Source organism: Phyllopteryx taeniolatus, chromosome 2, assembly GCF_024500385.1.
Source record: "Phyllopteryx taeniolatus isolate TA_2022b chromosome 2, UOR_Ptae_1.2, whole genome shotgun sequence".
Lineage (NCBI taxonomy): Eukaryota > Metazoa > Chordata > Actinopteri > Syngnathiformes > Syngnathidae > Phyllopteryx > Phyllopteryx taeniolatus.
Genome location: NC_084503.1, coordinates 30,508,269 through 30,524,055, shown reverse-complemented (window position 1 = coordinate 30,524,055; position 15,787 = coordinate 30,508,269). Strand labels below are relative to the sequence as shown.

Below are 15,787 nucleotides of genomic sequence, written 5' to 3'. Positions count from 1 at the left end.
GTATTTTGTATTCTTTTTGCTAAAGAATGTCAAAAATGTCAGTTGCAACTTAATGACTGAGTTAAATGTTGGCTCCTGAGGCAAAACCAGTTGGGCTGAATGTTTGAATATGAAGCTTACATCTATAGTTGTCTATTTCCCCTGACATTTATTAGGCTTGAAGTGGGGATTTGATATCATCGTGCAATTGTAAGTGATGCTAACTGGCCTTACAAAACTGGCCTTTTTTTCATAGGGTCCATTGAGAAATGTAAAGACGGGGACAAGATATATAACTTCTTTTTAAAGAGAAGCAAGTCAGGCAATGGAAAATTGGACAGAGAGAGTGTGAGTGAATAGCTTGTGTGTGTGTGTGTGTGTGCATGAGTAGCTGTGAGTGGGTAATTGTGTGTGTGTGTGTGTGTGTGTGTGTGGATGACTGCGTGAGCGGGTTACTCTGTGATTGAAAAATTGTTGCAGTTGTTGAAGTTGTGTTTGTGTGTACATTGTGTTGTAAACATTGTTAATAATCTTTAATTTATGCGCACAAACCTCATCTAATGTGTGCTTAGTATATCCATTGCAACATTCAGAGACTGACTGCAATTCATTGGTCGAGAAACAAATTCATTGTCATTGTCTGTGGACCCCCTGAAATAGCCTTGGCCACCCCCTGGCCACCCTAAGGATAAAAGTCTAGCTCCACCACTGCCCACGACTCCTTTGAGGATAAAGTGGTACGGCGCGTACCATAGTGAGAGCCATTATCCTAACATGGAGAAAACATGGAACAGTGGTGAACCTGCCCAGGAGTGGCCGGCCTACAAACACCCCATGAGAACAGCAATGACTCATCCAGGAGGCCAAAAAGGAACTCAGGACAACTTCTAAAGAACTGTAGGCCTCCCTTGCCTCAGTTAAGGTTCAGTGTTCATGACACAAAAAGGAAGGAATGCCCAGCCTCTTAGAAAAAATGCCATCTATGGCAGAGTTTCGAGGTGAAAACCAATGCTGACTAAAAAGAACATAAAGCCTCATCTTATTTTTGCAAAAAAAAAAAAAAAAAAGACTTTGGGGAGAATATTATATGGACTGACGAGATGAAAGTCGAGCTATTTGGAAGGTGTGTGACTCGTTACACACTATAGGCTTGAATTGCTTGTGCAGGGACAACTAACAATAACACAGGTTATATTAAGATATCAACTCACAGGTTCTCACAGGTGTTTAGACACAAAAGCATCCAACCGCACCACTCTTCAGTAGCAGTGCCTTGCTCATTTCCTACACCCTGTCCTGTCCTTCCCTTTTCTGTCCTCTCATCTTTTTCTATCGGTTAGTTGTTGCATGTCCCCACCAGGTGTGTGCGTGTGTATGTTTCTCATCCACAAATAAGAACACGATTTCACTTTTGTAACATTACTTGTAGTCAAATACTTATCTAGACTAACTATTGTTCTGCTGTGGTTCACACCCCTATTCCCCTTCTCCATTCTGTCCCTCCATCTGTACCCTAAAACCCTTTTCTGTTCGGCTGCATTTTCAATAAACATTAGAATCATTAAAAAACTGAAAAATAAGCAGAGGGACTATTTAAAACTCCCCCGCTGCACAGCAAAACTGTTTCAGCACAAAAGGCATACAGATCCACCATTTTGCATGGCCATGCAGCTTAACAGAACAGTTTAAAAACGTTTTTAAAAAATTTAAAAACAATAAAAAGAAATGACAAATAAAAAAAACCTTTGACCATTGAACATAGTTTAGAACCCTTTTATTATCATTTTTCAGAAATAACACAAGTGTCAAGTTACACATGTGTATGTGTTCACTGTGATGGGTTAAATGCAGAGAACAAATTTCGTGTGCATGCATGCATGTTCATGACAATAAAGGTGATTCTTCTTCTTCTTCTTCTTAAGGGTAATGATCCACTTACAGTACTATCCATCCATCCATCCATTTTGTGAGCCGCTTCTCCTCACTAGGGTCGCGGGCATGCTGGAGCCTATCCCAGCTATCATCGGGCAGGAGGCGGGGTACACTCTTACAGTACTAATTCCTACTTAATTATCGTGAGGGGAATTGAATCCTCAGCAAATTGTGCAGCAATTCTGGGTAAGCAATCCTCATGAGACCTCTGTTCAGTGTCCACAAAGGATAATGTGTTGTTTTTTTCTTTGGCTTTGGCTCAGATGCAAACTTGTTGTACAAAATGCTACATTTCAAAAAGTGATACTGGAAAGAAAGACAACTATCAAGTTATGAGGGTATGAGGTCATACTAAATTTGAGGTATACTGTATTGGGGGATCCTCTCTTGGCTTCTCAGTATGACAGTCATATTGGTCGTTCTCTGCAGAAGACAAAAAAATATATGCATGTGAGTATTGTTATGTTGTCTTACATGTGTTGCAGCACCGTTTGTGCTCGGATATGCGTTGCTTAAAGGGAAACAATAGTAGATGCTAACTGTTAGCCCGTGCGCCTTTGGGGTTTCCCATTGTATGTTAGCATTCAGATAGCGGAGACGATGTGGTCATTTTAAATACACAATGTGTAATTCTCTTTATTTTATATTTTGTTTAACTGTCGCTTTCAGCTGAGAATGGCAATAAACAGCTTGAAGCCTCTTTTTTGTAGAATATTTACTAATTATATATTCCAAACTGCCGTTTGTTGTGAAGTTGCATCACCTGCTGCCATATAGCACTTGTATCGCAAGCTTGCGCTCACAAGTCAAAACAAAAAAGTCGGCCAATCAATGGTTCATATTTTAAAAGGTCACTCGTATTGCAAGGCACCTCTGCGTGTCCGTTAGTTCTTAAATATATATTTATTTCATTATTTTAAAAAATAACACGAAAACAGATGCAACCCTTTAATAAAAAATTGGACACTGTCCAGAAATATATTACTGTATGTAATTAATAGAACATATTTTGGGGTTTATCACCCTTTTAATATAATTTTTCAGAAATAACAGTGGAAGTGTTACATTATGCGTAATGTAGTGCTTAACCTTTAGTACCAATTCCTACGAAATTCTTTTGACGTCACACAAATTGTCATGGAACAGAACAGGTCTTCGGCATTCCTTTCCAGACTTCAGTTCAGGGAATGTTTTGCTTTTAAATAGGCTTTTTGTGGCTTTTCTGTCAGTTAAGCGGACTCATATTCAAAGCAGTAAGTTCAGTTTGTATTTATTTTACTTTATTTGTATATACGTGTGTACTGTATACTGAGTGCTGTTTCCATCCATCCATTTTCTGTACCGCTTATCCTCACTAGGGTCGTGGGCGTGCTGGAGCCCATCCTGGCTCAAAATTATTCTCTAGCATTTTAGACAAAAGTTAAAACATCAATGACCTCTAGGGGGCAGTTTAGGTCAAATCAACATTACGGAAGCGTATTACTGCCACACCGAGAAAAAAAAAAAAAAAAAGGTTCACTATCATGTTATAACGTAATAGGGTTCACGTTATAATGTGATGAACTACACATTATAACGTGAATAATTTCATGTTATAAGGTGAAAAGTTTCATGTTACAACGTAATTTGTTTCACGTTATGTGTAAAATTTCATGTAATAACGTGAAATTAATCACGTTATAACATGCAATTTATCACATTATAACGTGAAACATATCACGTTAAAACATAATAAGTTCTACGTTATAACGTGAAAAAGTTGGCCTCGCAGAGGACATCCACTTGTGACCTATGGTCACGCACATCCTTCCGAGGTGGCGTTAAGGACACAGGAAGACACAGCTAGAGGTGGCCTCTACTTTCTTTCTTTCTTTCTTTCTTTCTTTCTATCTATCTATCTATCTATCTATCTATCTATCTATCTATCTATCTATCTATCTATCTATCTATCTATCGATCGATCGATCGATCTATCGATCTATCGATCTATCGATCTATCTATCTGTACATGTACAGTATATATACAGACTGATAAAGTTGTTGGTACCCCTCTGTTAATGAAAGAAAAAATAATTGCATGATAAATTAAAATAGAAATGATATATTGCAAAATATCACAATAGTATAACGATACAAGCATATCACAAAATCACAATAATCGGATTGTGACTCAAGTATCGTGATAGAATCATATCGTCGGGCAACTGCTGATCCCCACTTCAGGTGTCCTCAGTATTTTATATGACTTGTAACATTTTTAGATTGCACATTTGCATTACACAATGGTATCAGTCTATATAATTTAAGTGTGCATATGTCAATGAATTGTGCATACATTTGTTTCTGTTTTGATAGATTGATGCCAAAGTCATTGCCTTCATAGATGACAACAGTCTGGATGGCTCCATCCCAACATATGGAACTCGCATAGCAGCAAGACGCTTCTGTTTGGAAAACAAAGGTGCAAATAAAGGAAAAAGAGAATCCCCAAAAAATTCACTGCTTGAAAAACTAAAGAAAAAGATGGGTGTTGGGAATCAACTCCGTCCTCAAAAAGGCCCAGCAGAGGATGTACTTCCTGCGGCTTCTGAGAAAGCACGGCCTGCCACCGGAGCTGCTGAGACAGTTCTACACAGCGGTCATCGAATCAGTCCTGTGTTCTTCCATCACAGTCTGGTTTGGTGCTGCTACAAAAAAGGACAAACTCCGACTGCAACGGACAATCAAAACTGCTGAAAGGATTGTCGGTACCCCCCTACCCACCCTTGAGGACTTGCACGCTGCCAGAACTAAGACAAGGGCGTGCAAAATCCTCTCGGACCCTCCCCACCCCGGTCACCAGCTCTTCCAGCTCCTTCCCTCAGGTAGGCGCTACCGATCAATGCAAACTAGAACTAGTAGACATTCCAACAGCTTCTTCCCTCTTGCAATCAACTTCTTAAACAGCTAATTTACAATTCCATTACAACAAGCTGGGAATTTTTTGACTTGAGTTCGTTGTCACATTTCTGTGGGGCCAATTATGTATTACTCGTGCACTCACTGTAGTTGTCTCGCCGTGCTGCACTATTTGCATATAGTGGCCACTCATGCCAGAGTAGCATCTGCTCCATTTGCACACTGATTGAGGAGTATCTGTAACATTTGCACAACCATTGTCCCAGATTATCGCACTACTCGTCACTTTAAACCGCATACACTCCTTGAAGTCTCAGTGCCCTTTGCACAATGGTCATTGCACCGGACTATTGCGATATTAGCCATTCGAACTGAGGACTCTGCATCTTTTTGCACAATTGCTGTTTGTTGTTGTTTTTTGTCAATGTCTTTATGTCTCCAAAGTGTTCTGTAAATTGACTGTCTGTTGTACTAGAGCGGCTCCAACTACCGGAGACAAATTCCTTGTGTGTTTTGGACACACTTGGCAAATAAAGATGATTCTGATTCTGATTCTGATTCTGATGAGGATAATGAAAGTGATCATGAGGAGACTTCAACTGCAAAGCAGAAAAGAACCTCCACAAAAAAACAACAAAAGGGCTGAAAAGCTGACCAGAAAAGTTGAATTGGGGTGGATTCAGGAAGGTAAACAAATAAGGAAACACAAAGGAGGGGGAACGAGGATGCTTGATATGTCCAAAGAGTCCAAAAAAGCTGACATATTACAGTACGTTAAAGACATTTTCTTTCCAAATGGAAAAAGTAGATTTGGAAGATGTGAAGCATTCAGTTGTGGCATATTAGACTATCAAGAGGAAGCTGTGCTTGATGAAGATATCACAATTGGAGACCTCTACAAAGTACTAAGAATGGGAGTGTTAAGATTCTACCTTTGCACTAATACACTGATAGACTCTGTTGCGGAAAGCTCTGATGCAAATATTGATGTACAGCAGAGAGACACACATCGTCATTCAGTCAGCTGATTTGAAGGAGTTAGTTGCAGATGTAATTTTTGACACATCTGAGGGGATGATTGACCCTTTCCTTGGAGAACCCATGGCAAGTCAGCCATCAACCCATCTTGCAGTTTGAAGTAGATGAGCTGGCCATCCCATCATTCACTCTTACCTCATTAAGCACAGCAACATTCAACACTCCAGACACAGCATATACAGGTGATCAAACAAGTGATTCTACAGCTCCATATGATCTTGAATGTGTCATCACCATAAAACTTCACAGAGTCCATCTTGTGGAGGAGATGATTAGCTAGTTTAAGGATGTAGCACTGCTCAAACACCACTTAAAATACACTTACATCAATGAAAAAGGAGCTGATGCAGATGGTGTTTCAAGGGATGTCTATGCTGCATTTTGGACCACACAGCTGAGGGGGAGGATGTTAAGAGTTCCATCACTGTCTCCTAGAGGGGAGGAAGAAGAGTGGAAATCCATTGGCCGAATTCTCCTGAAAGGATATGAAGACCATGGACACTTTCCTTGTTGCCCTGTCCCTGTTTTCACAGTGCCACATATTTTTGTGAGAATAAAGTGTCAGATGATATGCTCTTTGAAGGTCTCCTCCTGTACATAAGTCAATTAGATAGAGATCTGATAACCATTGCCTTAAAAGATGATCTTTCAGATGAGGACAAAGATGAACTACTAGATCTTCTGGACCGCTTGGATGTAACAACTCTTCCAACAAAAGAGAATTTGAAAGGCATCCTTCTAAAAGTGTCACACAAGCAGTTGATCCAAAAACCAAGATATGCAGCAGAAGATTTGTCATGAATTGTTAGCACCCCCCTAAAAGAACCATTTGTGACCCCACAAGATCTCTTACAAATGTATCAGGATAAAAAGCCAACAACAAACAAGCTTTTGAAGCTGCTGACAGCATCTCCTACTACTCAAGCAGAGAATCAAAGCTTGCGTTTTCTGCAACAGTACATCAGAGGACTGATGATGCACAACTTAGAAAATTGTTAAGGTTTGTCACAGGGTCAGATGTTATCTCTGTTGACAAGGCTGAGATCCTGTTCATACCAGCAGATGGACTAGCAAGACGTCCAGTAGCTCATACCTGTGGGCTAGTTCTGGAACTGCCCTGGACATACACTTCTTACCCAGAATTACGGATTGAAATGGAAAAGCTCCTTTCAGTTCAGCATAGTTTAGATCAGTAATAAATTACTCTTTCAGGAACCAAGCCACAGTGAGAATTACTGACTTTACAAAATGTTTACAAATACACAAAGCTGTTTATCTGCCGCGTTCATACAGAACATACCTGTCCCTTTGTTGTTACCTGTTGATTACCAGAGAGCAATAAGTACGAGGTGATAATTGTGTCATGTTGAAGTTAAACCTCAACAACAGTCTGGTGTTACACTGTTTTGTGGAGACGCAATTTGTGATTGCTGTTCTGCATGTTGTGACCAAAATCCAAATGTAATTGGAAATAAATACACAGCTGCAAATGGGGAATTGAATATTAATTATTGATTTATTTTATTTGTAATCATGATGGGGGAGGCATGAAGACCTATCTCATTGGTTCTTTAGAAATGAGAAAGGTTGAAAAACAAGTACAGTAATCTTATTTCAAAAATGTTTAATTTTCCAATCTTTAGTAATTTGTTAAATAATTTGGCTTTTTCAGTTTAGCAGTTCACAAAAAGTTTTCTGCAAGAGACTATAAAATTCCTGATTTAAAAAAAACAGCAACTTTCAAATCGACCCACATTGGAGACTTCAGTTGAAAAATGCCTGATTTGTCTATCTGTGCCCTGCGATTGGCTGGCGACCAGTTCAGGGTGTACCCCACCTTTTGCCCAGAGTCAGCTGGGATAGGCTCCAGCAAGCCCGCGACCCTCATGATTTTAAGCGGTACGGAAAATGGATGGATGCATGATTTGTTAGACATCCAATAATTTAAAATGCCTGAGCCAGAATTCATTTGGGATCACCATGGCATCATCATACCACAACAATAAAGTTGACAGTGTACAATTAAATGTCACCATTTGATACACTGTATCAGATTATACTGTAGTTTCAAGCTCATTCTCGACATAGTCTCTCTTCCCAGACAAACAGGAACCAAACAACAGGGCCCCAGTCTGTGTAATTGCCATGCTAGATTAATTGTTGATTTCAGGGGCCTGGTAGATGAAGCAAAATATTTTGGAAAGTCACAGACGCTATTTTTTCTCAGAACTAAGGACAGGAAGTAAAAATTCACAGAAAAAAATACAATTGTAGTGATTAACCTCAAAAATATACATTTCTAGGTTTTTAAGTATGTCTGCTCTCAGGAAGAGATACAGTTCTATGGCCTCGTCTGCTGTGGTGGGAGAGTGTAAGGAATGTTCTGTTATTGTAAGGCAGCACAAGGTGAAGACAGTCTCATCACAAGGATATGGTCCTCTCTGTTGGCATTCTTGTTTACAGGCCTGCGCTGCCTCATGAGAGACCTGTTTTAGTTTATCTTGTCCTCCAAAGAGATGAGGGATGGTGTACAACTGAATTGGACGTCCACTTGGAACGACTGCATTTCTGCTGGTGCGGGTAATGTGGGTATTCCACAAATGAGCAACTTGCTGCAGCTCTTCCTGCAGAAGAAAAATATAATACCAGTGAGAACAACAAATAATAAATGCTTTCTATTTTGAGTCAATATGACACATGCAAACATACTGTCTACTGTACTGTCTTTTTGATAAAAGGGCTGAATGGGTTGTGGTAAAAGGCCTTTATGTCACACAGTCAAAGAAATCAGGAATTATCCAAAGTACAAACAGCTGTCTTTGAAGGCCTAGCATGTAGTGACTTGATGTGGAGAAAAATGTATAGAGAAAAAGGTAGTGAAGGAGGGAGCAGTGTAAAGATGGAGAGGAAGACAGGAAGGAGAGATTGACAGACTACGAAGAAAACATTTAAAAATAGAGCATCGAAATTAAAAGAAACAATAAACGGTCTAACGAGGCAAAAGAAACAAAACCGCTCAAAAGAATTAGATATGGGACAGAGTAAAGGAGTGCTCAGGAGATGTAGGAGGAAACACGAAAAGAATAGGGAGGTAAAAACAGAAGCTGAAGGAAGGAAGAAAAGGGAAGGTGAACGTGAATATTTACATTCATACAAAGGGAAATGGTATATAAAACAAGCAGGGGTAGAGAGAGAGAGAGAGAGAGACTACAAACAGACAGCAACTATAGATAGATAGATAGAGAGAGAGAGAGAGAGAAAACAAAAGAGCGATAGAGCGATAGAGAGAGCGAAAGAGCGATAGAGCGATAGATAGATATCTAATTATTACTCTTATTTACATGATGCCTACCTCTATGACGTTCAGGCAAGTAAACCCATACAAGCTGTTTTTCCAAGAAGTTTCCCAAAAAACTGTCATTGTCTTTGAATTCCTGGAGATGGTTCATCCAGAATTGAGCATGATGCCGTCTCAAAAAGGCCCACCAGCTGTGAATCCTCTGATTGTGATTACTGGACCCAGAAATGAAGCAGTTACCGAAATGGCGATCCATATCCGTACTCCAGTGTAGGAATCGCTGCATCTCTGTCACTGTGATGTTTTCTGTCCCCAAATCTGCATGAATTCTGGCAGGTGTCCCCATCCTCTTCTCAACTTCGGATATGAACTAACCAGCGATGATCTTGGGGTTGCTGTTTGTTGAATAGACATGGAGCCAAATCATGAGTCTTGAAAAGCCATCAATCGCTCCATTGATGCAAAGACCAAAAGGCTTTAGTTTGTCGTACAAGTCAACATGCCACATAAAATTAGGCACAGGGTTAAGGTACGTACATCGGGTCAAGCGTTTTCTCCGCCTCCAACACCACGGGGGGTCGAAAAACTTAAGCAGATGTGTCACGTCACTCTGGGTCACAACATACCAAGCTTAGATGCAGTGGAGATGTTGTAGTTTGTATCCGTGGAGCCTTCCGTGCCCCTCCAGCTGATCCATTAGAAATGATGCTACCTCGGGGTCGGACTGATTTCTCCTCACATTATAACGTGAAACCTTTCACATTATAACGTGAAACCTTTCACGTTATAACGTGTAATTTATCATATCATAACATGATCCATATCACGTTATAAAATGAAACTTATCATGTTATAACGTGACAGTTAACTTTTTTTTCTTTTTTTTTGGTATGGCAGCAATACGCTTCCGTACAAACATGACAGAAATAATGGGTGCTAACTTACTGTAATTAAATCACTTTTACAAATACTGTTCATGACATGCTTACTCTAACTTTCTCACTGTCCCGGCAATATGGACGGGTGTTGTCCAGAGTTTGTGTCCGTTTGGCTTTTACTTTTTTCAATTAATTTTTTTATTATTTTAAATTTTTTTACGCTGCGTTGCTTGAACGCGGCATGCTCCTCCTTTTGTACATTCTTCAGGTGCCCGATCAAATTTGTTGTGTTGAAGCATTTAGATGACGTTCCCCACAACGTACTTCAGTTGTGCAGACTGCAAATAACTTACGTGTTGTTTGTCTGAGACACCGCAAAATAGTCCCACACCGATGACGTGTTTTTTAACTGACAAGATTGAAAAAACTTTATTGGCCGTCAGATAGTTACAGTACTGCACCACAAGACACGTGACAAGGCTAAAAATAAACTAGCTTTTGCATTCATACGCGACGGCGACACTGAGTTAAAGTCTTGTGCGGGGCCGATCGTTGACGTCATTGATCGGATCGGCAAATTATGACACGAAAGCCGATCAGCGTAAAATGCTAATTATCGGCCGATACCGATCACACCGATCAGATTCGCATAAAGTCTAATTTTTACATTTGTTTGTTTTTAGATATGTAACTAGGATGGCAATCGCTTGGCCATGGAATATATACTTTTTCAAATTCCTTTATTTCCTTTTTGAAAAATTGCCAAATTGTATTCATTCTTAAGAGATACCACAATATTCATTAAACATACACTGTATTCATTACACAACTTTTTGATTTAACGTCCAACACTTTGCCTACCGAGCCACTGTCATTCATCACAACTGGACAGCAATTAAAAAAAATAAAATAAATACCTTTTCAGAAAACTGACATTGATTTTTGTTTGACAAGCTTTGCAGGACAAGCTTATGATTAAACCCAAACTTCCACCTATTACATCATCCTGTAAACACATCACTATATCAGCACCAAAGTGGCCACCTCGTGTGTGTGTGTGTGTGTGTGTGCGTGCGTGAGTGAGTGTGTAAAGTTGAACAACAGCTGATCAGCGAGTTGGCACATAGGCATCATTGAATTCTTATCCCAGGATGCAATACGTGTGTTTGGAAACGTAGCCAGTGTCACATCCACCCCAGATCGAACAGTGCTCACACTAATATACTGTATACATTTCACATCATTTACAATCAGAACAGTGTTCTTTAATGGTTTCAATGGTTGACAGTCACCAGTGGACCCTGTCTTCTTGTGTCTGTGCATGCCCCACTCTTTGACCCCATAGCTATCAATGCAGTCCCCCACCTCCCCCTGTGCAAGGATTTTTTTTTTTTTCAAAGTATCTACCGGTAAATGAATCCAGCGGAACCTGTGGGTGAGGAGGTTAAGGCGATTGGATATTGTAAACAGTTGTACATATGAGATTCAAACACTGCCTGGTAATTGAGTAGCTACTTCTAAAGGGACAGACTTGGAACCAAACCTCCATCATTGGGTTTATGCAAGTCATTTTCTCACAAATGGATAAACTGTTTGGTTGGGTTGTCTTTGAGTAATTTAGCAATACATGGCCTGCTAGTAGACTTCAGTGTGCTATCTATTTCACTACAAAAGAGCATGTCGTCTCTGCCGTTAATCCAAGCAACAAAAAAGTAAAATAATTAGCCAGTCTCTCAAAGCTAATGTTTACAATGTCTGAATTTCCACCAAGTCTATTTTTCAATCAACTCAATTTAAATGTAAATTAGGGCCAGGTTTGTTTCCTTTTGAAGCAATTGAATTGTTAGCATGTCTGGCTTAAAGCTCTGAGGTTTGGTGTTTGAATCTCTGTTCTGGCCTTTGCATGTTCTCCAAACGGGTGGTTACTCCGGCTTCCTCCCACATTTCAAAAACATGGATGCATGTTAGGTGAACTGAAGATTGACCATTTAATTGTCCATAGGGGTGAATGTATGTGTGGGCGATTGTTTATCTGTGTCCTGTGATAGGACATTTCAACAAGTGGGAAAAGACAGAGCTTTCTCTGATGGCACAACTAACAGTTAAAAAAACAGGGTAAATGGCTTGAATAATGAGTTTAGCCATCTTCTCTACCGCCGTAGTTCGTGTGTGGGAAGTGTCACTTGAAAATATGTTACGTGAGTTAAACATGCCTCCCTGTAAAAAAAACAACAACTAATGTACGTTAATTTCAGTTGGAGAATGATGCATCAAATCTTCAGTAATGAAGGCAAACTTGAACTGGGAATTAAAACATTAACATTCACTTTGGCAGGCCATAAGAAGAGAGGTAAAATCGTCCAATGAATGTCAAGAGCAGTTTTTTTTGGGGGGGGGGCGTCATTATGGCAGGAAATATGCACACCATATGTTGTCTCACAATTTTGCTATTTCCATTATCCACTCTCGTTCATATTCCTGTGCATGGCACCACTGGGAAAACGTGGCAAGGCTAATGCGCTTCCACAGATGCGATGTGAGATGTGTTGTTTTTCTTTTTGCTGGCAAAGAGGAGAACATTGGCTCAATGTCAATGTTAAAGCACTTCAGCGTCGACCTCTCGCTGCGTTGATCAAATCTCACTCCATAGAATCTCCGTCACTGATTTAATTCAAACACCGTACGCAGATAAACAGACTGAAGGTCACTTGTAATGGTCTTGGAAACCTTTCCCTTCACCAAGACTACTTGTCAGCACCATCCACCTCCCCTCCATTCACACAACTGAGAACCCCTCTCCACCCACCCCCGCCCCTGATTCTCTGCCCCCACCCCGCCTTATTGTCCTCAAACAAGACCTCCTTATAAATAGGCATGTGACACTTGACAAAAGCACGGGCATCCGCAAAGTACACGGTCTCATTTTACACTAACCTAATGACTCAATAAAGACAACCTCCTAAGAGCCGCAGACAAAGAGGCCCTCGTTGGAAGGACCATTAAAAAGCTACTGTCTGTCCTCTTGTCCCCTGAAGAGAAAGAAAGATCCTCCCAGAGGGACGGACACCTGCGGACACTCTTTCATAACCTTCCTGACTGTTGCGTTTGAAAGAATGTGCTTGTTGCGATTGAAGCCTTTGTTGTTGTAAAGGGTTCAGTGTAGGTGAATCTGTTATGCAATTAAAGTGCAGTGGAACCTCCACAGTTGAACACAATCTGTTCTGTAGCACTGTGACAATTTTTCCCATAAGAAATCATGTAAAATGAATCAAAAAGGCACAAGCTGCCACAATCATAAAACCAGCCAATGTTTTAAAGGTGCATTGTCACAATTTAAAACTGCTCCCAGTCAATCACACATTTTTGTCAAAATACCACATGATCCTGAATTATATTACACATTTCACCTATTTTGGGAGTGTCGCTGAAATTGAAACAAAGGGGCTGTCCTGTCTCATGCAAATGAGCTACCGCTCATCCCACCCTCCCTACAATGGGGGCAATGGGCGGAGCTACACTCAAAAAAAACATTCTTTAGGTGACCATTTTTGTATCTTAGTATCCAACAAATCATGTAAATTCATGATGTTGTTTGAAAAAAAGTAGGCTTTATACGATCAGGATTTTTGGGGCCGTGCACCGAGTTTAAAAAAAACGATAACCGATCACCGATCCGATTACAAGATGGAGCAATGTCTCTATTTCAATGACTTGTTCATTTCCTGTATATACTTGTGTACTATATACTGAGTATCTTCAAAAGTCTTCTCTTGTCCAGTGCTTCCCAACCAGTCTGCCGTGGCACATTAGTGTGCCAAGAGCGATCTTCAGGTGTGCCATGGGAAATTATCAAATTTTACTTAACTGCTCAAAAAATTATTCATTTACAAGAAATAATGTATCTTTGTTCCTCTATTTATGCCAGTGATGCATAGTGACAGACAGAACAAATGAATGCTCCTTTATTAGCTGGCAGGAAGTACATACAGTAATTACTGTGTAGATACTTTCTGTGACATTTTTGTTTGTTGGTGTGCCATGAGATTTTCCAATTGTAAAATATGTGCCTTCGCTCAATAAAGGTTGGAAATCACTGCTCTAGTCAGGTCATGTATTCTAATCAGTCAGGTCAAACGAACATTACAACATGACAGAAATAATGGTTGCTAACTTATTGGAATTGAATTACTTTATTGTAATGAAATTACTTCACACACACCGAAACTTTAGAGCATGATTCGACATAACGCCGGCATGTTTACGTACAACCGTTAGTGCTAGCACTAGCTTGCTAGGCTCCATAACGTTTTCTTGTCTGCTTGTGAGCCGTATCGTATTAAAAGTACGTGAAAATACCGCAACCAATCGTTGAATGAACGTAATCTCCTGAGCACCGGTGACCACCACCACACGTTTTTCCCCATTTTGTACTTATAATGCACAAATTGCGATGTCGTCGCCATGGTGTATCCGGTCGGGTTTGCGTTGACAAGACAAAAGCCCCGTGATCGTAAAGATGCGAAGATTTTATTGTAGTAGTCTGACATATTGGAATCATTAAAGACCAAATTTGTCTTGTAGTCTGATCCACACATTATGTGTTGTCTGTCTCAGACGTGTTGTCTGTCCCATACCGCCGACATGTTTTTTTTTTAAATAACTTTATTGGCTGTCACATATTTATAGCAGTACGTCAAAAGACACAAGACAAGGCTAAAATAAACTAGCTTTTGGATTCAAATATACTGTACACGATGGCGATCAAGCCGATCAGATGGGTGTAAAGTCTAAAAAAAAATTATACTTTAGTAGCCGCAACATGCAATGAAATCTTCATCCTCTATGTCACTTCTAAACAACTCCGCCAGCTCGGAGGTAGACGATGCGCTGCTTCCTCTTCTACGTCGCTTTCGTCAGGCCTAGAGCGCCCTCTTGCAGTTGTCAGTGTGAAAATAACGTGAAATTATATAATAATGTGTTAATAATTTCACATATAAGTCGCTCCGGAGTATAAGTCGCAACCCCGGCTAAACTATGAAAAAAACTGCGACTCTTTGTCATTGTAATCAACATTGTCCGAAAAATACGGTACATGAAAAAAGTGACAAAGGTCAGCAAGTACATTGAAAGTGTTTCAAAACCAAAAGAATACACAAAGGAAAGTTCAGGTGGCCTTAAGAGTGAAGTTACAGGTATAGTGTCACACATTTTGTTGCCTAAATATATATATACAGGAAATCCATGTTTGATGACAAGTGAGGAGAGTTAACACATTTTCCCCACTTTCCTGCATTGATGGGATTGTGAATATAGAGGACCGTAATAACTGATTAATTGATCATTAGGAATTCTCCTGGCTGTATGGGAATTATTATTGATTGTGTCTGGAAGTGATTGAGGCCATATGGAGTCCACTACTTGAATGCAACCAGCAGCATTATTCATGCATATTATGGAAAAATGACACTCACCGCAGTAAAGGGGACGTGGTGTGTGCAGTGGCTCATTTGCATGAGACAGGACCATCCCCTCAAATCAAGCTGATATAATTTCCTCTCTAAAAATAGGGTGTGCTTATAATTCTTGATCCTTGGGGTATGTCACAGACATGTTATTAAGACAGAGGAAGTGTTTTAATTGAAAAAGATGCATACTATTTCTCCTAAAATATAACAATAGCACGGAAACAGGAGTTTAGAACATGTATAGGGAGAGATTCCCCAGCTCATTAACAAAAGACTCAGTCCAAACAATTTAACCATTT

At 40.0% G+C, this 15,787-nt stretch overlaps 1 protein-coding gene and 1 long non-coding RNA gene across 2 annotated transcripts in view; both read right to left on the bottom strand.

The window, feature by feature from the left end:
- Nucleotides 1-15,787, bottom strand: part of igdcc4 (immunoglobulin superfamily, DCC subclass, member 4) — a 117,136-nt gene that overhangs the window by 54,028 nt on the left and 47,321 nt on the right.
- Nucleotides 1,737-4,678, bottom strand: LOC133474222 (uncharacterized). The gene is made up of 2 exons (XR_009787420.1): nt 4,247-4,678; nt 1,737-2,334 (listed from the first exon to the last, which is right to left on the bottom strand). It is a non-coding gene; the product is annotated as an uncharacterized LOC133474222 (long non-coding RNA).